The 26,786-nt window shown below is 41.4% G+C and overlaps 1 protein-coding gene across 3 annotated transcripts in view; it reads right to left on the minus strand.

Moving 5' to 3' along the window:
- CACNB4 (calcium voltage-gated channel auxiliary subunit beta 4) overlaps positions 1 to 26,786 on the minus strand; it is a 128,861-nt gene that overhangs the window by 77,424 nt on the left and 24,651 nt on the right. The gene's annotated exons all lie outside the window — the stretch shown is intronic.

The following is a 26,786-nucleotide window of genomic DNA, read 5'->3' on the forward strand; positions in this document are numbered from 1 at the left end:
ATAAGCATAGTTTGCAAAGTGCATGTTACAATTCCCCTCAGAACCACAAGCAAGTGGCCAGAGAAGGATGTGCATTTTGTCAAAAGGCAGGAGCAATAATTTTGCACATGTTCACTCGGAAATAAATTCCAATGAGCTGAATAAGATATAATCCCCAGTAAGTATGTTCCAGCTAGTAGATTCTGGCTTCTGAAGACCTGGAGTTCAAAAGCAATGCTTTAAAAAAAAGAAGTTGAGGCATACAGACTACCAGTGGTTATTATAGAACAGTAAATTTTATGGCAGTGGTGAGGAATCTGTGGTCCTACAGATGTTGTTGGACTCTGACTCCCATCAGCCCTAGCCACCACAGCCAATGGTCATGGATAATGGGAGATGGAGCCCAGCAAAACATGGGAGTCCACAGACTCCCCATTCCCGAAATACAGTAGAAGATTCGGAGCACTGCACTGTAAACGGGAGTTAAAATTGAGATAGATCTGCGAGACATGTGCCTTGCGACCAATTTTATAAGAGTAATAAGCACAAGAACATTCTTTACACGTGACTAATCAGTTGTGCAAAAGTTGGTTCACAGAATAAGGCTTCTACACCCTAAAGCACCCTACATACCACTGGTGCTAACGGACAAATTTTAGATGGAAGGTCTCACCAGTAGACCTCTCACTTTGATATTCAAGATCTCTGGTTTAATCCCTGGCCTCTTCCAGTAGGGTAGGGGAAAGTTCCTGCCTAAAACCCTTAAGAAGTGTTCCCAGTCAATGAAAGTGCTAACCTAGATGGAATAATGGTCTGGTTTAGGGCAAGGCAGCTTCCTGTGTTTCTAAAGAGGGCCACATACACAACTTGTTGTCGCTGTTTTCATCTGTGTCCTACTTAATAGAGAATACTCACCTATTTGAAGGAGTTCCCTATTTGAAAAGCTGTCCAGTGCAATTTCAGTTTAAAGAGAGAGATAAAAGAAGAGAGATCAGGGGCCTTGAATGAAGCTTCTCATCGATAGTTAGCACATGGACAGCAGATCTTAAATTATAGTAATAGTTTCTAACTTAGCATCTATACATATGAATTAGCAGAGAACAGATAAAATAAGGGCAACCATCAGCCCCAGTTATTCTACTGGAAGTGTAAAGTGGGAATGGAGAAGGGCAACTAATGTCAGTCTCCTCAGAATGAAAATAGTTCGTTCTCCACCCTACTTAACTCTGTTGTCGGTAATACCAAAGCAAGGCAAAGGTTTTGGTAACCATGGCATCCACAGGCATAAAAACACAAAAGCCTGCTGGATCAAGCCATATGCCCATCTAGTCCAGCATCCTGTTCTCAGTGGCCAACCAGGTGTTCATGGGAAGTCCACAAGCAGAACCTGAGCATAGTTGTGTGCATTATTTCCACCTGCAGTTCTCAGCAACTGATGTTTAAAGGCATATTGGCTCTGACAGTGGAGATGCAACGTAGTCAACATGGCTAGTAGCCATTGATACCCCTTACCCTCCATGAATTAATCTAACCCTCTTTTGAAGCAACCCAAATTAATGGCTATCACTGCCTCTTGTGGAAGCAAATTATATAGCTTAATTATGGGATGTGTGGAGAAGTGCTTTCTTTTGTCTGCCCTGAATCTTCCAACATTCAGCTTCATTGAATGTTCCCAGGTTCTAGCATTATATGAGAGAGGAGAGAGGAGGGAGAGAGAGAGAGAGAAAATATGCCTCTTCTAAAAAGACCCAAATATTGGGAACTTGCTCCATCCTTTTGATCACCTTTTTCTGAACCTCTTCCAGCAATTTGTTGTTTAGTCGTTTAGTCATGTCTGACTCTTCGTGACCCCCATGGACCAGAGCACGCCAGGCACTCCTGTCTTCCACTGCCTAATGCAGTTTGGTCAAACTCAAGTTGGTAGCTTCGAGAACACTGTCCAACCATCTCGTTCTCTGTCGTTCCCTTCTCCTTGTGCCCTCGATCTTTCCTAACATCAGGGTCTTTTCCAGGGAGTTTTCTCTTCTCATGAGGTGGCCAAAGTATTGGAGCCTCAGCTTCAGGATCTGTCCTTCCAGTGAGCACTCAGGGCTGATTTCCTTAAAAATGGAAAGGTTTGATCTTCTTGCAGTCCATGGGATACAATATCCTTTTTGAGGTGAGGTGATTAGAACTGTACACAGTATTCCAAGTGTACCATAGATTTATATAATGGCATTATCATACTGGTAGTGTTATTTTCAATTCCTTTCCTAATTATCCCTGCCATGGAATTTGACTTTTTCACAGCTGACACACATTGTGTTTACACCTTTTTTGTGCTATCTACGAAGAACTGAAGATCTCAATCCTGGTCAGCCACCACCAGCTCAGACCCCATGAGCATACAGGTAAAATTAAGATTCCCCCCCAAGCATCACTTTATACTTGCTTACACTGAATTGCACTTGCCATTTTGCTACCCATTTACCCAGTTTATTGCATTAACTAAAGCATCTTTAGTTAATGCAATAAAAAATTCCTCGGCGATGAGATTCAGCATTACGAAATAAAAATGGATCTCAGGATCTCTCAACAAAAGAAGGATTAACTCGAGCTGGAATACATAGACTTGTCAACTCTAACACTTAAAAGACACATTAAAGCACTCCAATGAAGAAAAAAAGAGGAAGATGTAAATGTACAATGATTATGCTCGGATAAAAAAAAATTCCTCTACTCCCAAGCTAATAAAGCTTCAATGGCACTTCTGAAAATAAAGTTATTAAAATAATCATAATTGATTCACACAGGAATTCAGACTGTAACAACACACACACAAAAATAAATAAGATAAAATATCATTTTTCTCTTGGATGTACACAGATGCAAGTCTCTTAGAGAAATACATAATATAGTGGCTGAAAGAGAATTTTCCTTGTGAAAGGGGCACTTCACAAGCAGGAAAAATTATCTAGGAATCCCAAGGAGAAGATAGAACTACTCCCTGGTCGCTACCATTTGCTGCCACTGGAACCTGTGCCTGCTCCCCTGATTTACAAAGAGAGTCCCTGCACTACCAGACTGATTGGTCCACATATGTTTTGGTGAATCAGGAGAACCGTGAGAATATATCCCCACAGTGTAAAAGCCCAGGGCCAGACACTGGCCCTTTAACTGGTCATGTACCGGTATTCAGAGGGCTGGGACCTCTAGCACAAGATAGAAAGATCTGCCAGTTGCTCCAGGCCACTGCTGAGACAACTTTTATGTTCTGCGTCAGCTGCAGGCTTATTAACCTACACCCAGATCCCTCTCCAAGGTGCTGATCCTGCCTTACCTCGCTTTCCTGTCTGTCTGGAACTCCAGGATTACTGACACACACACCCTGCTTGGCCCATGGCCTATCTGCAGTTATGGGCAACCCCAAATATGAGGATAATGTAGCCTAGCATAGTTTTTTCTGCTAGAAATATCTGTGTTTGATAACTATTTTAACATCTACTATACTTCTCCTGAAGCTACAATATACTTTTAAGTTAGGTTTTTTTGAGAGAGGTAGATATGTTTTAACATACCATCTGCATGATGAAACTGATGGCGGACACACAAATGGGCTTCATGAGATGTTCTTGAAAATAGTAACTTAGTTATCCTGAATTAAAATCCAACTTCCAAGTCCTCATGGTTTTGGACATCCACCCAATGTAATTCTGGCAGGATAACTACTTACTGCACAACTGTGAACATGCTGCAGATCATGCAGTTAGAGTATCCATGGAAATAAAGGGAAAGGAAGAAAATATGAGCAAATAAACACTATGGTTTCCGAGCACAATTCAAAGTGTTGGTGCTGACCTTTAAAGCCCTAAATGGCTTCGGTCCAGTATACCTGAAGGAGAATCTCCACCCCCATCTTTATGCCCGGACACTGAGGTCCAGTGCCGAGGGCCTTCTGGCAGTTCCCTCACTAGGAGAAGCCAAGTTACAGGGAACCAGGCAGAGGGCCTTCTCGGTAGTGGCACCCGCCCTGTGGAACGCCCTCCCACCAGATTTCAAAGAAAAAAAACAACTACCAGACCTTTGGAAGACATCTGAAGGGGGTCCTGTTTAGGGAGGCTTTTAATGTTTAATAGATTATTGCATTTTAATGTTCTGTTGGAAGCCGCCTAGAGTGGCTGGGGAAACCCAGCCAGATGGGCAGGGTATAAATAATAAATTGTTGTTGTTGTTGTTGTTGTTGTTGTTGTTATATATTATGGTTATGCACATGTTAAGCAGAGGCATTTTCTTCATAAAGAGTATCAACAACACATGGCAAGCAGAACTTGCGTATTAGGAATACTGTCGTATAATAAATTTCGGGATGCTTTTCTGTGGCATGTGAGATGCAAGTTAGCAGTGGACTCCAGCCATTTCCCAGCAAATGTGACAGAAGCCACCATCCTAACTGACACTAATTGGCATTCTGATGGCACTTCCAATAAAAAGGCCAAATATCGAGTGGCCCTGAAGAATGAACCGTCCAGTTATAGCCCCTAAAACTGATCCCTCCATCTAGGTCAGACTGAAAGCATTCTAGAAGCATGATTGAGGTAGGCTTGCTGAGCCGCTAGGAATCCTCTGCATATATGTTTGTTCACAAACCCTGGCACTTTTTAAGCAAGCAGTTAGCATGTTAGCCTCCTCAACAAGACTCAGAGCTAGCCCTACCATTAGGCAGAGGAAGTTAGCTGCCTCAGGCAGCAGGTGCTAAGTGTTGGAGAGTGTTGGGGAGATGAAGGAGAACAAGGCCTATGTGCCTGCCTTGCACTCCCTAAACTATCTTGCTGCCATCAGATCTGGTGAGCAACGCTGTCCTGTTTTTTATTTTTTATTTTGTTTTGACTATGGCAGACCAACACAGCTACCTACCTGTAACTTTAAGGATTAGTGTGATCTTAAAAATAATAATCTGCAGCTCCTCCTATGCCGAGATGCAAAACTCCAAGCATGAAGTGATAAATATAATTCTTTAGATGAGCAAATTCATTATGATTTAATTTTAATTAAGTTGCAGCAACTAATTCCACAATGTGAAAATCATCACCATGAATTTAGTCACGGAAAAGAAGTTGGAACATACAGTTGATGCTGTTGATGCCAAATGCCATTTTCTGTAATGCAATATAGCAACTTTAATGCGCAACATCTGTAATCTACGTTCAGTAGCACTATAACACAGTGCAACACTGACCAGACCCATCTGCCTTAAATATAAATCACAAAACTGTCCTGGGATAAGAAGTCTCAAAACACTGGCATTATGAGGACAAACGCTGGCAACTATTCTGTCAGCTCAGGAAAGCGACTTGAGAAATGATGAATGACAAACTGGGGGTAGTCAACCAACAGTTACACATAATTTTCTGGATAAAAGACTTTCAGGTGGCACAAACAGTAATTAATCTGGAATATCTTCACATCATCAAATAATCATAGCACCCAAGGACCACCACCACCCCAAAAGCATGGATACATGTGCAAGAGGAATATTAAAACCTCTGATAACTATTTTATGAGGTTTGGATTGTTTCTCTTTTGGATTCTGGCAGTAAAAGTTTTCCTAGTATTATTTAGGGGTTTTTTGCCGGGGTGGGGGGGGGTGAGAGTTGCCTTTTAGTCCAAGTTTGCTTAACCTACCACTTTTATTATGTTCTGTTACTATCCCTGCAGGAGCTGATTGCAGCTGTTCTTTGTTCCCCCGTTAAGTTTTGGGTACAGTATCAGACAGAGCTTGCTGCCTCTCCGCGAGCAGTGCCTTTAATGGATTCGCCTTGGCAGAGCAGCAGGGGGAGATCACACCCTAATGATTAAGGCAATCTGGTTAGGCAGGCCTGGGAAGGAGGATTCCGGATAAAAGTCAAAAAGGACATTAAGATGGGATATTTGCACCTAAATATTACAGCTCCAAGGTTCCTCCCCAGGGACCTATCATTTATCTTTGAATTACTGTATCACTGAAGGCAGAGAACCAGTTGTTCCTGCCGCTTGCTGCTTACATTATAACCTCCTCGGCCTATGTCACCTATTACTGAAGTTAACTTGCATTTGGAGTCACTTTCCGGATATACAATCTGTCAACTGTTTAGAATGCAGCCTTAAGCAATCTCTTTCTCCCCACCCCGAGTCTGCCCCTCAAAAAGTTTCACAGAAGTAAATAATAAGGCAATAAAATATAAATTTCACCCCACAGACAGAAGAAACAGGGAGGAACATCTGGGACATGGGCTAGGCCAATGAAATGTGATTAAACTCAGAAGTGTAAAATCATTTCCATTATAGAAAAGCAATATATCTCCTACAGCAGCTTTGACATCTGTCAGATTTAATGAAAATGATGATGTGGCTGGCATACACATATATTTGCCTTGTAGCCCCCTGGCTCATAAGATATGCTCTGTCAAAGGCTACAACAGCAGCCACGGCTTTCCAAGAACCTCAGATTTTCAATACTGTATCACACAGTGAAAATATGTTCAGTACTGAGCAGATCTGCTCCCTGGGGAGCCTAGAGGCAGGGTCACATGACACTTCAAACATGGCTGCTTCCTGCACCAAAGAAGGCGTTTTGGTTTTGTTTGTTTTTTGCACCATGTAATATTCAGGCCACATTCACGCCATACATACATTTAAAGCACTATGGTTCCCGCCCCCAAGAATTATGGGAGGTAGAGTTTGTTAAAGGTGCAGACAGTTGTAGGGATGTCCCTATTCCCCCCACAGAGCTATAATACCCAAAATTTCCTGTAAAAAGAGATTGATTGTTAAATCACTCTGGGGGAAATGTGTTGGCGGGCTGCAATTCATTCTCCAAAAAGTCAGTGTTACCCGAAGTAAAATAATGTTTTGTTTTGATTTTTTAAAAAATGTTTAAGAAGTTACAGGTGTCAATTGTTGCACTAGCTCATGGGCTACTAAAGGATCCATATCTGAGAGAATTCGTCATGCATGTAATCCGCTCACACGAGAAACACAAATCCAGAACAAAGTATTCCCAGAAGCCACAGGAACAGCTTCCAGTGAAGAATGTTTCCTATGCTCTCAGCATGGAAACATTCCTGGATTTTTATTTAATTATTCAGTTAAACATTTGTACTACAGCTTTCTACAATAAAGATCACACCCAAGGGAGCTTACAAATAAAAATATAAATCACAACATTAAAAAAAAAGAAATCTAAGTACAAAACAAATTAAATAATAACACCCCAAAAAATCATCAAAACTGTGGCAGTGGCCCAAAGGGCCATAATGAATGTGGTAATGTGAACCCCAATAAATCCTTGAATATGCTTCTATAGAAGAGTTATGGTATGTTGCTTTAAAGAAACTGGTGATTTGGCAAAAGAGGCCATCCCCACTGGGAAAGAAATACAGCAAATATGTCTATCACAAAGATGCAGTTCATAAGCTAGAACATAAGTTGATACATGGTGAAAATGGCTACATGTAACGCAGGTTCGCAGCACACAGACTAACAAAATGTAACAAATATCTGAGAATCAAGGTTTACTTAGCAATGCTTATTGCACATGCGCATTAAACTAGAATGATGTAATTATTGTACATGCGTACTAAAGATTAATGAGGTAATGATGAACTTGATTGGTTAAATTGAAATCCTTTGTTTGAAATGTTATAAATAACCCTGCCTGGACCTTTGGGCGGGGTTACAGGTTTCCGAAAAGATTCGACTGTAACCTTATTGCTTTGCAATAAATAATAATAGACTCCTAGCTCCTCTAGTCTCTTGAGTTTCATTGGTGTAACTCAGAAGATAGGCCATTTCTGGCTTTGCAACAAAACCATATCACCAATAGCAGCCAAATATATCAGAACAGGCTTTGATTATTTTATTATTTAAAAAGCTCATCAGAATAATTAAAAAGTCTTAAAGAGCTTGTTTAAAGGGGGTCAAAGAGGTGATGCTATTCAACAGGTTAGATTCCACAACTGAAAATGTTTCCTGTTGTGTCCCATGTAACCACAATGGTCCACCAATGTGTCGGGAGACCCTTGGTCCCCTGCCCCAGCTCAAACAGACTCCGAATTAATTTGTTCTAGGTACCTCTTTATCCTATCTAGTCTTAGCTCTGGTTTTCCTATTGTTTTGTTGTACTGTATGTTAGTAAAATGATTGTTAGTTGCTTGGAGGGATCTAATAGGGCCTAAAGAAAGAGTCAAAATATTTTAAACAAACACACACACCCCAATATAAAAAATAAAAAAATCCTTCCATTAGCACCTTAGAGACCAACTAAGTTTGTTATACCAATAACAAACTTGTTGTTCAGTCGTTTAGTCGTGTCCAACTCTTCGTGACCCCATGGACCAGAGTACGCCAGGCACTCCTGTCTTCCACTGCCTCCCGCAGTTTGGTCAGACTCATGTTGGTAGCTTCAAGAACACTGTCCAACCACCTCATCCTCTGTTGTCCCCTTCTCCTTGTACCCTCAATCTTTCCCAACATCAGGGTCTTTTCCAGGGAGTCTTCTCATGAGGTGGCCAAAGTATTGGAACCTCAGCTTCAGAATCTGTCCTTTAAGTGAGCACCCAGGGCTGATTTCCTTCAGAATGGATAGGTTGGATCTTCTTGCAGTCCATGGGATTCTCAAGAGTCACCATAATTCAAAAGCATCAATTCTTCAGCGATCAGCCTTCTTTATGGTCCAGCTCTCACTTCCATATATCACTACTGAGAAAACCATAGCTTTAACTATACAGTACGGACTTTTGCCAGCAAGGTGATGTCTCTGCTTTTTAAGATGCTGTCTAGGTTTGTCATTGCTTTTCTCCCAAGAAGCAGACATCTTAATTTCGTGGCTGTTGTCACCATTTGCAGTGATCATGGAACCCAAGTAAGTAAAATCATTTACTGCCTCCATTTCTTCCCCTTCTATTTGCCAGGAGGTGATGGGACCAGTGGCCACAATCTTAGATTTTTTAATGTTTAGCTTCAGACCATATGTTGTGCTCTCTTATTTCACCCTCATTAAAAGGTTCTTTAATTCCTCCTCAATTTCTGCCATCAAGGTTGCGTCATCAGCATATCTGAGGTTGTTGATATTTCTTCCGGCAATCTTAATTCCGTTTTGGGATTAATCTAGTCCAGCCTTTCGCATGATGGATTCTGCATATAAGTTAAATAAGCAAGGAGACAATATACAGCCTTGTCGTACTCCTTTCCCAATTTTGAACCAATCAGTTGTTCCATATCCAGTTCTAACTGTAGCTTCTTGTCCCACATAGAGATTTCTCAGGAGATAGATGAGGTGATCAGGCACTCCCATTTCTTTAAGAACTTGCCATAGTTTGCTGTGGTCGACACAGCCAAAGGCTTTTGCGTAGTCAATGAAGCAGAAGTAGATTTTTTTCTGGAACTCTCTAGCTTTCTCCATAATCCAGTGCATGTTTGCAATTTGGTCTCTTGTTCCTCTGCCCCTTCGAAATCCAGCTTGCACTTCTGGGAGTTCTCGGTCCACATACTGCTTAAGCCTGCCTTGTAGAATTTTAAGCATAACCTTGCTAGCGTGTAGTGTGTGAAATGAGTGCAATTGTGCGGTAGTTGGAGCATTCTTTGGCACTGCACTTCTTTGGGATTGGGATGTAGACTGATCTTCTCCAATCCTCTGGCCACTGCTGAGTTTTCCATAACAAACTTAGTTGGTCTCTAAGGTGCTACTGGAAAGAATTTTTTTTATTTTTTGTTTTGTTTCGACTATGGCAGACCAACATGGCTACTTACCTGTAACACACACACCAGAGAAGCTAAAATGGCATTGACCTGGTCAGTGACCTAGATTGAAAACCGCTGCAAGTCCTGCTTTAGCTGCTCTGAGCTTTTTCAGTGAAAAGCAGGGTATTAAGAGTGGCATTCGACATTACTCTTTCTCAGAGTAGACCCACTGAAATTAATGAACCTTAGGTAGTCATGTCAGTTAACATCAGTGGGTTTACTCCAAGTTGGGACAATTAATATGAATAAAAAGCCTTGTTAAATACCTGAACAGCACTAATTCCCAAAATACATGATTTTTTTTATTTGATTTTTTTTTAAAGCTGCAATGAAATATTCAACAAAGCACAGTTGCAGGATTCAGTAGATCAACCTCGCACAGCCCTATACTTATAGTTAAAAAAAAGACATTTTAAAAAATAAGTCTATTATGTTTTACAGAAGCAGGAAAGGCATACTCAGAAGATTTAATACCTTTTATTGTTATTAAAGGAGCTTTTCCGCCCCCTCTCTCAACACACACAAACCTCTCCTGCTGCAGTCTGTGTCTTCCGTGGATGATTCAGATTTCTTCAGCCTTTTGAGAGTTTACCTGAAAATTCCGGTGGGCTGTGGGTGGCAAGTGTAGAGGCAACAAATGAGTGGGAGAAGGTTGGAGACAAGGTTCGGAATATGTGAATATCAGCATCAACAGCAAACCCAATTGAACTACTTCCCATTCTTATTCTAAACAACCCCATCTCAATCAGCCAGAGCCTCACAACAGAATTATGGCTCATTTTACAACGATCAGGAAGAGCTGGGGCTGTTTTCAGAGATTCTCCATTCATAGTTTCCTTGAATCAATCACTCTTCTCTGGGTAATCAGGAGAGCCAGGGCTTTGGTTTGGTTTGAAAGTCAGTGTTTGAAACTCCAATTGTTCTAGGCGCATTTTGTGACGGGGAATTTCATTAGCGCAAGCAGTTTCTGAGATCTGGGCGCAGTAATGCACCCAAAAATTCAGATTAAAACCACAGAGTGGAATGAAAGGAGGAACCTTTTCTGCCTCCCCACTTCCAGCTCCTCTCTGGAGACTGGATAAGAGACCCTTCTTAAGAATATTAGGGGGTGGGCAACGGAAGGACTAGACCACGTGAAAAATGAACATAATATTTTAGCTGCAGTTCATTCATTTTCAGCTTTGTATTCTTGTTATAAATAAGCACGCCTAGACATTCCATTGCTGTGCCCATAACCTGGGCTGAAGGTGCCGTTTAGCTCCTAGCTTTCATATCTCAGTTTCTAACACTGTTCAAAGTCATGCCTCCTAGCTCACATCTGGCATAACACTTAAGTCAATGTACACTGCCAGGGGATGCTAAACCTTTGCACTGCCCCAACAGCAAACCGATTTACATACTCCTGTATCCCCAAAAGGGCAAGAGCACCTCAATGGTACTTTGTGCACTATTTGTGTCTGCATCTCAGTGAGCAAGGGTTTCAAGATTCATGAAAGGTATATGAGTCTATTCCTACATTTGCGTACCCTCAAACATTTCTCCAATGAAAATAGGGATGTCCTATTCCACAATAATAATTTTATTATTTATATGCCATCCATCTGACTGGCTTTCCTCAGCCACTGTAGGTGGCTTCTAACATATATAAAAACATAATAAAACATTAAACAACTTAGAGGGCTGCCTTCAGATGTCTTCTAAAGGTTGTATAGCCTCCTTATCTCCTTGGCTCAGGGGGTTGCATAACTCCATACCCTCCAACATTTCTCTGATGAAAATAGGAATGTCCTATGGAAAAGCATGACATTCCGGGATCAAATCAGAAACTGGGGCGGCTTCTGTAAATCCGGGACTGTACCTGGAAAATAGGGACACTTTGAGGGTCTGCATTTGCACCTATGTGTACAAAGGTCTGATGGGGCTAGCAAGAACACCTGAGCTAGTTCTGCCCCTTGGGTGACAATGCATATACCATTAACACACCACTGCTGCTGAATGTTCAGTGGTGGCTTGAAAAGGACCTACACAAACACAGATGTATGTGAGTAGGCCCTGTTCAGACTGCTGGACATGCAACAGGAATGGAACAAGTTTGCCATATGCATCAGCACAAAGGAAGAAGAGCTAGCCTGCACATTCTCGTGACCCCTTTCATGGGTTCAGTACCCACAAGTAGAAAAAGCACAAATAGGGGTTATGTTGTCCATAATCTGTGTGTTTCTCTGCATGGCAAGTGTACTGCTGTCCTGTGAAGAACCTCAGAACTAAAGCAGGACAAGCAGATTTAAAGGACACCAAGGGGGCGGGGGGGATCCAAATCAAATTTCTCATTTTTAAAAAATAAATAAATAATAAGTGTGCCTGCTAATTAGTTGCTATAGCAACAGTTTGCAGCTAAGCAGCATCTGGAAATGTAGCCCCAAACTTTTCACCATGCCGTCTCTTGCCCTGCTGCATTACAAAGGTACATCCAAATACACTCCAGCAAACTTTTAGCATAGGAACAAAATATATAGACATGTCCTCAAATGGCTTGGAATCCTGGCTCAATGGGATGAACGGATGTGAGATTTAAATCTGCTAGCATGCCCACGCTTTGTGCGATTCCTGCTGGAAATGCCTGTGTGCATGGAACAATCCAACACAGTGTTACCCATGCTTTAAAAAACCCAAAACAAACAAACAAACAAACCCAATGATTCAAGTGAGCTTAAGCACTCTTCGCTTTGTCTTGGGTTGTGGCAACTATGAAATCAATGGATTTTTGTTTAGCACTCTGTGCACATCCATGGATATTAAGAAATATCACTTACTTGGAACACCCTCCTGCCTTCCTCTCAACACATTTGCTGCACTGCTCATGCTAATATCTGGCTTCCCTTGAAGGGTTTTTGAACAAATACTGCCTCCCATTTTGAGAGGGGTCATGGGCAGTGAACATGCCAGGGCTGTGCACCAGCCTTGCCCCTATTCAGGGGCTGTTGGAAGGGACCCAATGTGCATATCAGCGTGGGGATGTATAGTAACCTCCACATAAGGGAGGGATCATAGGTGAATCAGCATCCTTCCTCACGAGGAGGAGCACTAGGCACTTACGTTGCTATGCACACAAAACTCCCTCTTGTGCTTGCTATACATTTGGTAACATGGCGCTAGGGCCATGGCTGCTTCAGGCGCAGGGCTAGGATGTCTAAGGTGGCTTGTCTGAATCCGCTTCCACTAATGCCTTATTCAAGACCAAAGCCCTTCACAGGCAACACCTGAAAGGGCTAAAACCAATGAGTTGGGGGAGGCAGCTTCCAGATAGGGGTGCTCCAACTATAGTTACCATGCACTCCTTAGAACATCTATAGAAAGCTCCTGTGCACATAGAGCTAGCTAAGGATACATTTTCCCCATCATAAGTGCCCCAGAATGAAGCTATGGGGAGAAGGGTTGTAGCAACGTTAAAATGGCAGCTCGCTGCCACCTGTAATGGCTGCTAAGTAATACTACAGATGGGAGGCCATTTAAAGTAAGAGGAAGCTCACTGCTGTGTTCTCTCTGCTCCGAAACAGCCATAAAGGAAGAAATTGGAAGCTTCCACTTCCATTTTAAATTAACCACAAATTTAGTGTGTTGTCCAAACCGTCAGCTGTGGCTCATCTTGATTAGGATGGTTTGTAGAAACAAGCCAGCGTGATACATTAAGGCTTGATGTTGGCTTCTTTGACAAATCATAGTGAGGATGAACCTCAGAGAAGTAGCAGCATGCTATGTTTGATCTAAAACAGAAGTGAAAGCTTTCAAACACTTCCTTGTGCAGCCACATTAAAGGAGGAGAGGGATGAGACGGAATGGGTAAGCACATTATTGTAATGGTAAACAGGACCAATGTTTTGGTGGAGGGAGGAAATAGGCAAGGCTCAAATAATTAGACATATTTGCATTTTCTTTGCTTTTGTATAGATTTTAGTGTTGTATTGATATTATCCTTTGTTTATTACCTTTCTTATAGAAAGGAAAGATTTCCCAAAGAGCTGCTAGGCTGCATCACTGGTCATTTTTCACAGTTGATTGGATCACTCCCACATTGTCTTGTCTTCTTTCCACTGTATCACATTTATGCTCCCCACCAACACTTTAAAAACCTTATGTAATTCTGCAGCATCCTCTTCAACTCTAGTCATTCTTTACTAATTTGTCTTGCTCATCTTCATATCATTTCCTCTAAAAAAAAACCAAGTACCTCCAGCCACTATCTTCTAACACATCTGGGAGTGGCCACACAGGAACTTATTTGCCCCTGGTTAGCATTAAATCCCAAGGCAGAGTGGTTTGCATGTAAAGTGGCCTCTGTAGACCTTCTGATCATATTCACATATTCAGGCAGCTCAGAAGGGGGAAACCTCTGCATGAAGAAGTCAAATAAGTAATGATTAAATGGCCACATGATTTAGGTCACAATATACAATTTGAGGATTGGATAAGACTTTGGAAAGTGATTTTGAAATTTACAGATTGTATATTGTTGAAAGAGAATTACATGAAAATGGTGTATAGGTGGTACATTACACCTGTAAAACTGGCAAAAATGTATAAAACAGAACAAAAGAACAGCTGGAGGTGCAAAGAAGGGGAAGGTACATTTTATCACATGTGGTGGGATTGTAAGATTATTTTAAAAAATTGGGAAATGATATACAATGAACTTGAAAAAAATGTTTAAAATAACATTTGTCAAAAAACCAGAAGCTTTTTCGTTAGGTATTTTAGGACAATAGTTTCCAAAAGGGAAATGGACACTATTTATGTATGCTACAACAGTGGCAAGAATTTTAATAGCCCAAAATTGGAAGACCAGAGAAGTACCATCAAAAGAACAATGGCAAGAAAAGTTGATGAACTATGCAGAGTTAGCAAAGTTAACGGACAAACGGAAGTGCAAAGGACAGTAGTGATTTTGAAAAAGAATGGGAACCCTTTACAATATATTTGCAGAAACAACAACAAAATATGGACTCGTTGGCAGAATTTAAATAAACATCTACAACTTTATTTACAGAGAACAAGAAGTATAACAATGTGATAACATAGTATTATATACAAACAGCAGAAAGTATAATTTGATGTAACAAACCAGAAATGGAAGCTGAGGGAAGTCAATGGGGGGGGGGGTTTGGAAAATGAATGATTAGTAATGATACTGGATATTTGTCATGAGAAAAGAAAATCAATAAAAAAAAATTTTTTAAAAAAAGAAGGAAGCAATACAGAAAATTCTGGATTTATTTTTTTTAAGAAATGGAAAAAGACATAGAGTTGCTTCAACAAAACAACTAGTTGAATGTTATCATCTGAATTTAGTGTAAGGACTAGAGCTACACATTACCTTGAACACATGACTGCCACTGCTAACAGCAAAAAGGTTTCAAATTCCACCCTCCTCCCCAATAACGTCTAGGACAACTTACCCCCATTTCTTAACATCATCAAAATCATTCAATCTTAACAGTTTGTTAATATGTATTTTTAGGTAATGTGTATTTTTTAGGGATCTCAAAACATTAGAGTTGTGCAAATATCCCTCCTCCACCCCCACTGGACTTTTCCCCAACACAGGTGAGGTTGGGGAAATTTGGCTGTTTCAGGTTGGGGTGGCAGTCAATAGCATGACCAGGCTGTCCAAGCTTGTTAAGGGCTTTGGTGAGGCTACCGCTCCACCTGCTATTAGTGAGGTTTCAGTGATCTGATCAGCTCACTCTAGTTCTGGCCCATGGGTGACCAACAAAGTGCCCAAGGTAAACGGCATTTTCGTGCGCTGCTCTGGTTCGCCAGAAGTGGCTTAGTCATGCTGGTCACATGACCCGGAAGCTATACGCCGGCTCCCTTGGCCAATAAAGCGAGATGAGCGTCGCAACCCCAGAGTTGTCCGTGACTGGACCTAATGGTCAGGGGTCCCTTTACCTTTAAGTGCTTGCAATACCATACAGGTAAGGGAGCAAGCTGGCAGAGGAAGGATGGAGTGCTCTGTCCCTCTTCTTGGCCAGCACAGTAGCAAATAGGCAGAAAGAGAAGAGAAACATCTTCCCCCACATCCAGCATAGAAATACAGCAGGCTGCTGCAAGAGGATCAGAGTTCCCCACCCCTCCTCTTCCAACTCCCAGCAGGCTAATAAATGTTTTTGCACTCTAGTCACTTCTGTGGGTTTTACTTACCAGGATGAGAGAAGGATAAAACACAACTGGATTGATTCAACATTGGGTGAAACAAGAAAAGAACTCTGTTTGCCTTTAGTTGGCCCTTCATGCTTTGATGAAAAATCACCACAGAACAAACAGGATATCTTGAAACATTGAGAACAAACAAACTGTGGACTATGCACCTTGGAAGATATCTGAATTCTGTGGTGGGCACTGGTAGCCTGAGTTATTAGCAGGAGTGCAATCTGCAATGCAAGTCCTTTGGGCAAAAACCATTACCTTTATCATTAATAGTACTGGAAAGTCTGACTACACTCCCATGCTCTATCCCAGTGATGGGAAAGCCATGGCCTTCTTAATGCTTCAGGACTCTAACTCCCATCAGCCCACATCACCATGGTCACTGGGTCAGGGATGATGGGAGGAGTTTTCCTCTTCCCTTCAGTGAGCTTTTTTGCTTCTGCCTCAATTTCTAATCCTTGGGAGAAACTAGGGTGCATCCTTCCTGTGGTGGGTTCATCTGAGATCAGGTACCTCTGACAAGTTGTTTTCTGCAAATACAGTAAGTCTGGGAGGATACGAAAGAATCCCCACTTCTAATGGCGAATGCAAAAAGTGAACGCTTACCAATTATTTTTAGGCATGTCTCCTTCTGTGTAGGAGTTGAAGTCCAGTCACTCATTAGGAATTCACTGTCATAAAATACTGTATATGCAAATCTGTGTGTATTTTGCATATGCAGTGCAGGACCCAATCTACACGCAGAATACTGGGCTCAGAAAATCCTGCTGGCACTCTTGAACACAGTCTAGCCACAGGTTAAACTAAACTGTTCACCTGCATTCCAAAGAAGATACCCATCAAGATATGTTGTAATATAGCTGTTAAGGAAAACGGCTTTTAGGGACAATCTTACTGTATTTTACTCTGATCCATAAATCACTGTGGTTATACACAAGCAAGCAGCTCTCTTAGCTCTGTCACCCTGTTCATGTTGCAACCATTCCAGACAGATCAGTGAAGCTGCAGTAAACAGGGTTAGGACTTAATAACTTTGCCTTCAAGCGGCACCTAAAAATAGGATGGCTTGCTAGTTGTAACCTGGGGCTTCTGCTCCTAGCAGCCGCTGCTCCTCCCTAACTAATTATTGCTCTTAAATAGAAAATTGGGGGGGGGAGGGGGAAGAGAAGCATGCAGCACACATCTGTTTTGTGCAGGAAAGTTAGCTCTTTTTGTGGCAAAACAACACTTCACAAAGGCAGGTTGCCATTCCAGAAACTCAAAAGGGCTAATTCTGTATGGAAAAAGTTGCATGTTATAAAACAAATTCATTTTCTCTAGAATGCAGAATAACAATATTCTTTAAAGGCTAGGTTTCACATAGTGCACATCCAGGCTTCACCTTCCAAGACTTTTGATCCATCAGTGGGGCCCCAATTCTGGAAGCAGGACACCTTTGTCAAGTTCACCTGTCCCACTGTGCTTCTGCACATATTTCAGAGGGTTGTCCAACTCAGATAAGATTTTTTGAGGGTGGAAGGGGCTGAAGGATGAAAGGAAGGTGTCAAAAACGCTCTCTCTCTCTCTCTCTCTCTCTCACACACACACACACACACTTACTTTCTCTCTCTCTCTCTCTCTCTCTCTCTTTCTCACACACACACACACACACAGAGACCTCAACCTTTTGCTGGTGGGAACATCCCGTAAGCAGAACTAATAAAATGTTTGTGTGGTCTTTATCATAAATGGAAAGGGGCTGGAACTTTCCAAACTTAGTAATCAAATAAAATATTACTAAAACGTTTCAAGGACTAAAAACAGAAAGAACTGATGCCCATTACCATAGCAGCTGTTATTCCAGCAATTAATAAATAAAACCAACTTATGTACTGATTTATCTGTCGATGTCCCTTCTTTAATTTCCACCCATATATACACGTGCCAGCTATTATCTGCATTTTGCTAAATCAACAGAGCCAAGAGGAGGAACTTAGACTTTTCCACTTAACTGCAACACAAATTCTTTATTGTTTTATTTATTTATTTATTTATTTATTTATACTTAACAGATGCCGCAAACGAGTTGTCTGGGCATCATACAAATTCTTGTTGCTGTTCATCATGATGCCATATATTGTCATGGAGGGTTAAACCTTTTGGCTAACTGAACAATATTATTTTAGGATTCTAAGGCAGTTTGTACACCATTATCTCTGAATTTCCTTTCAAAATTCTGTCAGTGGTAGAGGCATGCTAAATGATGGAACTAGAGCGCATTAATACAGGGCAAGGAGAGAGGTGTGCCCAACATCCAGTGTGGATGGTGTGAAAATGTCATTATCTCAACAACCACACTGGATCTCCTCCAACAGAGTTGATGAAGAAGCTGGAGCTACCACATGGTGCTCTAGTAAAGCCTAGTCATCCTTCAGCCATAAATAAGGAATTAACTGGAGGACTTGAGAAGGATCCCCCTTGAGGAATGACAGTAGAAAGCTGGGTATAGCCAAGCTACCTACCCAGCCAACTATTTAGAACCAGGACATAAATTCAACACACTACAGAATTTGTCTGTCTTCTACAAAGAACAGGTTTCCTCAAGGCCTGGTGGCCTTCAGATATTCTTCAACTAGAACTCCCATCATCTCTGACCATTGACCATGCTGGCAGGGAATGATGGGAGCTCGAGTCCAACAACATCTCAAGGGCACTAGATTGGGGAAGGCTGGACTAAAAGAGAGGGGCTTTAGAATGTAGTGGTGACCGCAAAATTCCCAGGCTAGAACAGATCTATTATGCTGAAGCCATCTGTCCAATGTATTTGGGGGCTACAGGAACCCTTGAGTCAAGAACACATTGTTTTCCATTTGAGAAGCAGTTCATCAGATCTCTATCCAGTACAAGTTTCAAAGGATAAAAAACTTCCATTTCTTACATTAAGAGTCACTTTCCACATTTCTATTTTGAATGTGGGTTACCATGGCAATCAGCAGAATCCTGCAATGATTTTTTTTCTTTAGTTATAATTACTGCATAATTTGGGCTACCAGCTGAAGGCATATTATTTCTATCAGAAACACTCAGGAGCCAACATTATGGACCAGAGGCCATAATTGCAAAGCATACAATTTCTTGGGCAAAACAAAAGGACGACAGCACAGCACACTTTGAAGTATGGTAATTATGCTCTTTTATACTCTTTGCTTGCCTCGAAGCAGTTTAAGCAATGATATGTTTATGATACAAAAATGGGGACAGAAGGTGAGGACTGGGTGGAGGAGTGGGTAAATGAGAGAAAAGCCAGATTAGTTTCACCAGAAAATGCCTTATTATTTTCAGCATCCCATACAAGGCCGGAGACCTTCCAGAAGAGCAATTTGAGCCCTATACATGTCCACACAGGAGCAAATCCCTGTTCAGTGGTGATGAGTCCTAAGTAAGGGGTTATAAGACTGCAACCTTTGCTAGCTATGGGGCAGAGGAAATAAAGTGAAATGGGCTGGCCTGTTGCTTGGGGAAATGGATGAGAGGAGATGTAGGGCCTGGAATGGGAAACAGAATTGAGAGCCATTGTGGTGTAGTAATAATAAAAATAAATAAATAAAATAAATAAATAAATTTTGTTTGTGCCCTGCCCTCCCTGGCCAGGGCCGGGCTCAGGACAGCTAACACCAAATATGAATTGCCGTACAATAAAACGTAATAGAAACAACAATAACAACAACAACAAAGAGTTAATTAAAATACAGCTTAAAATGCAGCATCATTTTAGTAGTAGCCCATAAATCAAGACCATAAAGGGAGGAAACATCAGATATCCACCCGAGCCAGCTATCCATGCTGGTCCTACATGGGCCAGCAAAAAAGCCAGGGGGAAAACTATATACCAAATCCCATATAAGGGGTCAGAGTGAGTCTAAGCCGAAGGCCAGGCAGAACAGCTTCGTCTTGCAGGCCCTGCAGAAAGATGCCATTAGTGATAGGCTAGGACTTGGGACAGGGTTCAAATCTCCACTTCACCATAAAGCAGAGCTGTCAACCTTCCTTTTTTGTATTGGGAAACGGCCATAGCTGTCAACTTTCCCTTTTTTTGCAATGGGAAATGGCGCTGGAATAAGGGAATTTTCTGCAAAAAAAGGGAAAGTTGACAGCTATGCCATGAAGCTCACTGGATGACTTTGGGCCAGATACTGCTACTCAGAGTTACCTGCCTCATAGAGATGTTGTGAGGAAAAAAGATGGGAAATAAATATAATAATAAACAAAATACAGGTAAATAAAACCTTTGGATGTAGTAGGCCATTGCTATTTATATCTTTGACTTTGAACTTTTCACGTATGTGTTTGGGGAAAGGAAGGTGGAGAGTATGACTCCCTTAACAATAAATTACGTTTAGATGTTTGCGGTCTTGACAGTGTATTATTTCCTCTGCTAAAGAGTACCGTTATGTACTTCCCAATATGTTATTCTCAAGAAAAATATCATTACACAACTGACACTTGTCGGCACATCATGGGCCTGTACTCTGGACAACATTTCTAAATAAAGGTTTTTTGTTTAAAAAAGAAACTAAGACAGGTATAAACTAATCAGAATTTCCAACTAAAACCTTGGCTGAGGTAAGTCTTTCCCTAGGTTCTACCTTAGCACACAACAACAACAACAACAACAACAACAACAACAACAACAACAACAGGGATAGTGAGTTAAATACAAAAAGGAAAGCTGATTTTCCTGCAGCAGTTTACATACAGGCAGTATTCAACAGAAGTCCTAGCACTAGCATGGCAGAAGCTGTTAACTTTGTCCTATCTGTTTTACTCAAAGCTGAGTGATGCAACTAGGTCAGATAAGGAGTGATCTCCTCTCTAAACATTCACAATACAAGGGCTCATTTATATGGCAGACATCTTGGGTTGTGTCCAATTCGGGCTGCATTCAGACGTGGGGTTTATTGCTTTAGTTTTCCTGGTTATAATACTAGCACTTCTGTCCCAATTTCCAACATTCCTTTTACACTGCAGTGCCTGCTGTTATGGAACTGCAGCTTTTTGACCAATATGCCACTACATTGTACTAAAATTTAAAGGGTAGGAAAGAATGGTAGGCCAGGATACCGACCCAAATTTTGCCGTGTCAAGTTACAATGCGAAACCCCCAGGATTTTCTGAGTCAATGGTACTGCAAACAGATTTCCTCCCAGAAACAATTAACAACTGACCTTCCGCTGGTTTCTGCTAGATTTCCCAAAGTGGTTTTTCATGTTGCAGGAAATTACTAGGAAAGGAAACTTCAGGAAAATGGAATAAAGTGCTATCTGAATGCAGCCTATCAATGAATTTAAGTTAGTTGAGCCCATTAATTTCTGTGGGCCTAACTCTGAGTATGACTTAGTTCAGAGTTTCTCAAACTTTTTTCGCTTGGGCACACTCTTAGAATAAAAATTTGCTCATGCCACACTGATTTTTTGTTGTTGTTGTTGATAAGAATTACATTGGAGAACAAAAAGAAACAACTCCTAGAAGTACTTGATTTTGAAAAGATATCTATCCATATTCTGTAAATAAATAAAATATTTTGATAATATTTGTACTATACTATACTACACTGAAACGTTTCTTTGCCCTTAAATCTTCCCGTTACACCTTTTGAGAACCACTGACTTAGTTGGATTCATCCCATTCATTTTATACCACATTGCCATAGTTCTGCAACCCCCAAGGAATTCTGGGAATTGTCCTCTGGAAAAAAAACCTCTAGCGCCAACCAAGACTGCCGTGGGGAAGTTAATAATGGTGACTGCCTTGGTTTCTGCACTTTCTCATGAGTAGCAGTCACATTGCTTGATCATCCATGCTGCTTCCCAAATACAGGGTGAGGCTCTCAACTTCATTCCTATAGTACGGCAGGTGAGGAGGAGGTGAGGGGTTGATAAAGGCAGGTAAGTGGAGGCAAACAGAGTGATGCTGGTGACCATGGCACTCCCATCTTCCATTCTCATAACTGCAGTGCATACAGACTGTGAAGCCAGTTTGTCTGTGAGTAGATACTTGCCTTGAATAGGAGAGGCATAACAAGGTCTGATTGAAGTGGCAAGGGAAGGTTCTCATTCATAACATTATCATTCATTAAAACCCCAATTAAAATATTTACATGCACAAGTGAATAGTCAGGCTATGAGCTTTAAAAAGAAAAAGATGGGAGAAAGGGATAGACTGCTGAGTAAGCAGTAACGATGCCTCGCGGGAAGCACACAACGATCCGGGTTGTGGGGGGTTATGCAAAGTGGAGAGATATTTCACAATTAGTCCTGGCGCAGGCATTGTCCGAGGCAGACATAGACCAAGATTTATGACCTTGCCTTGTTTCAGCGACTGCGCTTTGCACGTGAAATATCGAGAGACTTAACTCCCTTCCCAGAGGCAGCCCTGACCATATAAGTTGACTTTAGCTAAAAAATAAAACAGCGACTTTGGGAGAAGATTGAAAAGTGTAGCAAAACAACCACCAGGATGATGTTTTGAGCTCCAAATCCACGTTGCAGATCACTGATGTTCTACACTAAATGAACCGAAATGAAACCTTCCAAGCCGAGCCAAAGCCACAGAATTTCATCTGATCATCTTGGCCGAGTATTGGGGTGAGGTGGATTTAAGCCAGAAATACAAGGAAAGTTTGCCACAGCTTTGGAAGTTGGTGCTGAAGTCTAATCATCTTAGCAAGGGAAAACATTTGAAAGCAAAGCCAAATGCCATAAGAGGGGCTGCGTTCATGGATAACAGATGGCTAGGAATTTGTATATAGATACATCACATGCAGGGGTTGTGCTACAAAAGCTGGATGCTTTCGTGACTTGAAAAGGTGCAGAGTTTCACATATGGACTGGAAAAGATGCCACATGGGTTAAGCATCCCTATGCCAAATGCACCACTTTTTTGGGGGGGGATTCTATATATTTGCTGTGCTGCTGCCTACTCTCTGGTAAGCATGACAAGCCCCCAGCCTTCTTCTCAACTTTATAGTTGATGTGGATTCTTTCCAGAGTTGTGTGGCCTTCTCATCCTGCTTTCCAGGTGGTGGTCACTCGCCTACTATTCTGCTCAGGTGCTTGGATCAGCTGCCCCTCACACCAACCTTTGCAGCTCCAAACCTAGAACCAGGGAAAGGAGCAAGAGGACAGTACTTGATCTCACATACAGACGCAGTGACAGGTCAGTGGCCAGGGAGGGAAAGGGTTCTGGTGACCACAGGATGCTTTCAGGCCTAAATCCTCTGTACCAGACCCTTCTTCTTTTCTACCTCATCTACTCAAACTACTCAGGGCATTGTTGGGTTGTGCGGTGCCTTTGGAGCTCAAGTTAACTGTTCGTGTCAAGCTTTGAGTTGCGGTCAGATTTGTTCTAGTTGAATGGAGAGTCTTCCTCACTTCGTATCTTACAACCCCAAAGAATCCTGGGAAATGTAGTTCGTTATGGGTGCTAAAAGTTGTTAGCAGACCCCTGACAGAAATACAATTCCCAGAGTCACCTGCAGAAAGGAATTGACTGTTAAACCACTCTTTGAATTGTATAGTGCAGATATGGCCTTTTATAAGCCTTTTATACAACATCCCTAGAAGATCCTGGGGTCTCATGAAAAATAAGGCATGATAGGGCTGCCATACATGTTTCCACGTCATTGATGTGTTAAAATGGAATGGAAATACCATTTTTAACAATAGAAGGAGTAGGCGGGAAAGCTGTTTGGAGTCGTCCCCCTTCCCATTCCTTCCAGTCCATTGCTCTAAGCATTTTTTCTCCCTTTTAGGCTCCAATATGAATTGAATGGATGGTGGTAAAGGAACACTGTCATGTTTAGTTTGGACCTCAGCTGCCAGTAGCCCACCCTTCCTCATTGCCAATATTTCAAGTTTCCAGTAAATCTTTTGTTTTTATGCCTACTGTTTATTGAGGTTATTCTCAATAAACAGTAGCCATAAATACCACACCAAAATATCCTCAATGCAGCTAACAATAAAAACAACCCCACCACAAATCATAAAACACAAAATACAAAAAAGACAGCAGTTAAAACATTAGAAATCAAATTAAGTGAACACTTTGCCTTGAGAGGGCCAAGCCAAACACAAATACTGTTGCCAACTGCAAAACCCTTTCCTTCTTACTTCACAAGATCCCTGAAATTCACTAAAATCAGAGTTTCAGAAAGAACGGCAAACGGACTCTCGCTGGCAAGGAAGACGTCTTTCCCACTCCTGTCCTTTCAGTTTTTAGAAACCCAATTTTGCTACTGGACCTTGTCTTCAACTGGATAATTTAACAGAAAAAGTCACAAGAACCTCAGTACTAACAAACAGAAAGGCAAAACTATTTCTAGGAGTGGGAAGACAAATCATATATTCACTAATTAAATGGTTGCACGCTGCTTCAAAGTAACAACTCCACCAAGTGGCTTTAAAACAGAACTGCAATATTTTCGCAGAACAAACTCAGTTTGCCGTATTTTCCTCAATATGAATGAACATAAAATAGCCTAGTTTCCCAAATGTGTCGTTGAATGGCACAGTCTGAATCCTGCTGGCTGCAAAATCTCTTGCTAAACAGCATTTTAGAAAACCATTGTTTCAGTATTGTTTGGTCTACATTCAATATTAAGAGAAGTAGATGCATGGGGATTCGACAGGAAGTCTGATTTGTGAAATCAAATTCTTGTGGATATATGAGTTAAGTTAAGTTTGTTATGTATATGTAGGTAAGAGGGTGTAGGTATATATAGGTATGTATAAGTAAGTCTACGTATGGACTACCTACTTATTTATTTGGCTGTAGTTAAACTTTTTTTACTTTTTTTTCTTAAGATATAAACAATAAGACACAGATACGACAATGTGGGATGTTAAGTTTTATTTAGTAACATTATATAACAACAGTTGTATTATCTTGTTACTTTTTTCTGTTTGTTAAACAAAATGAATTAATAAAAATTAAATTAAAAAAAAGAAAACCATTGTTTCAGGGAGGATCCTCTTGCAAAAACCACTAATTTTAAAATGATGTGGCATACAGGATAACTTAAGGGTTAATTTACTTAAACAAATAACTTATTTGTTAATCTCCTCCTTATGAAACTATTGCAATTCATCAACTTCCCCTGGAACAATTAACTGGAAGAAGAAAACGGTGCAATTAACTTTCTCACAAAATATACTTGCCATATTACAGTAATAAAGCACTTTTAGTGTGCTGTTATCTGCATTATTTACTTGCTGTGTCTGTGCAATCACACTTGAAGTGTTGGGGAAAGTTCCATTTTACAGATGGGAGAACTGAGGCCGAAAAAGTTTAATTTGCCCAAAAAGTCAATATCAGATGTGGAACTCTGAAGCAGTGGGTGCAATTTATTCTCTAGATCAGAATGACTCTCAGCCTTGAAGAGAGAGGGGAAAAGGTATTTTAAATGTATATTCTGGCATATAAGAATACCTTTTAATCCAGGAAAATCTTCTCAAAAGTCGGGGGGTCATCTTATATGCCGGGTGGAGAATCTGCGGTCGAGTATATCTCAAACTCTATATTTTAACTGGGAAAGTTGGGGGGGGGTCGTCTTATACGCCAGAAAATACAGTAGCTAACACTCTTCTTAGAATGACTTTCTACAATTGCCAGCTGCACAGTTGGCCAAACTCGGGAAAAAATGGTAAAAGTATTGGGCACACTGATATTCACTTCTGAAGCTACAGATCTCATTCATTTCCAGAAAGATCAATCTAGCCCTTCATCTTTCTCCAGCAGCCGAACTATGCTGTTCCGAGGCTATTAAAAAGAAAAGAAACCAAAGCTTTGTGTTGACATCAAACCATTTCCAAATCATTGCTATAAAAGCAAAAATAAGTTTCCCTCCTACTCGGATGCAGTATGAGGAACATTTATATGAAAGGTTATAGTATAAATAGTACCCTCTCTTGTCAATCACAATTTTATGTGTCTTCCAGAGTGCAGCCACACATCAGAGGCTGCTCCCATGTCTCCATGTATTCAGCATATTGACTCCTGATCCAAAACACCTTCTCATACTGCTATACACCAGGAGGTGTCTGTTTACCTGCCCAATAGCAGTGGTGGAACTTGGGGGGGGGGCTCAAGTTTCAGTGGCGCCCTATGCAATGCCAAAATTCTGTGTCCCCCATGCCTCTCACCTTCCATTCTACTTCATAGTTGTGGCTCCCCCTGCAGCACCACACCCCATGCGACCAAAACAGTTGCACTCCCCTAAATCCACCTCTGCCCATAGATAACTGACCACCAATCACCTTTTGTAGGGCAGGAGATGAGGGCCTGGATCCAGTCTCCCCAGCTTCCCAAACAAGTTATCAGGTTTGCTGAGCTTGACAGGGCTAGCCATAAGTTCAGGTTTGCTTATTCCAATGCAATCACAGCCATCAGAACCCATGCATGTAGCCTTGACATAGGGATTCTGGTGCAAAAGCCTTGCGCATGACATCTTTCTGCATGTGTGACTTCACCATTAAATTCATTGAATTGGCCAATTATGGGGAACCTGTGGCTCCACAGATGATGCTGCACTACAACTCCCATTGTTCCTGATCATGGGCCATGCTGGCTGGGATTGTTGAGAACAGAAGTCCAATGAGTTCTGGAGGACCACAGAACGTTCCAATGTTCCCTCATAGGCAAACACAAAATACAAAATCTTGTGTGCTTGCAGTTTCCCACAGAGACATGCCAGTGTCCCTGTGAGGCTCTCCAGTGCCCAGCTTGCTCTCTCTCTCTCCCTCTTTCTGTTGTTTTACTACTATTCCTACACTGCCCTTCCACCTCTGCCACTAGTCACCCTCAACTCAGTT

Source organism: Lacerta agilis, chromosome 1 (genome assembly GCF_009819535.1).
Source record: "Lacerta agilis isolate rLacAgi1 chromosome 1, rLacAgi1.pri, whole genome shotgun sequence".
NCBI lineage: Eukaryota > Metazoa > Chordata > Lepidosauria > Squamata > Lacertidae > Lacerta > Lacerta agilis.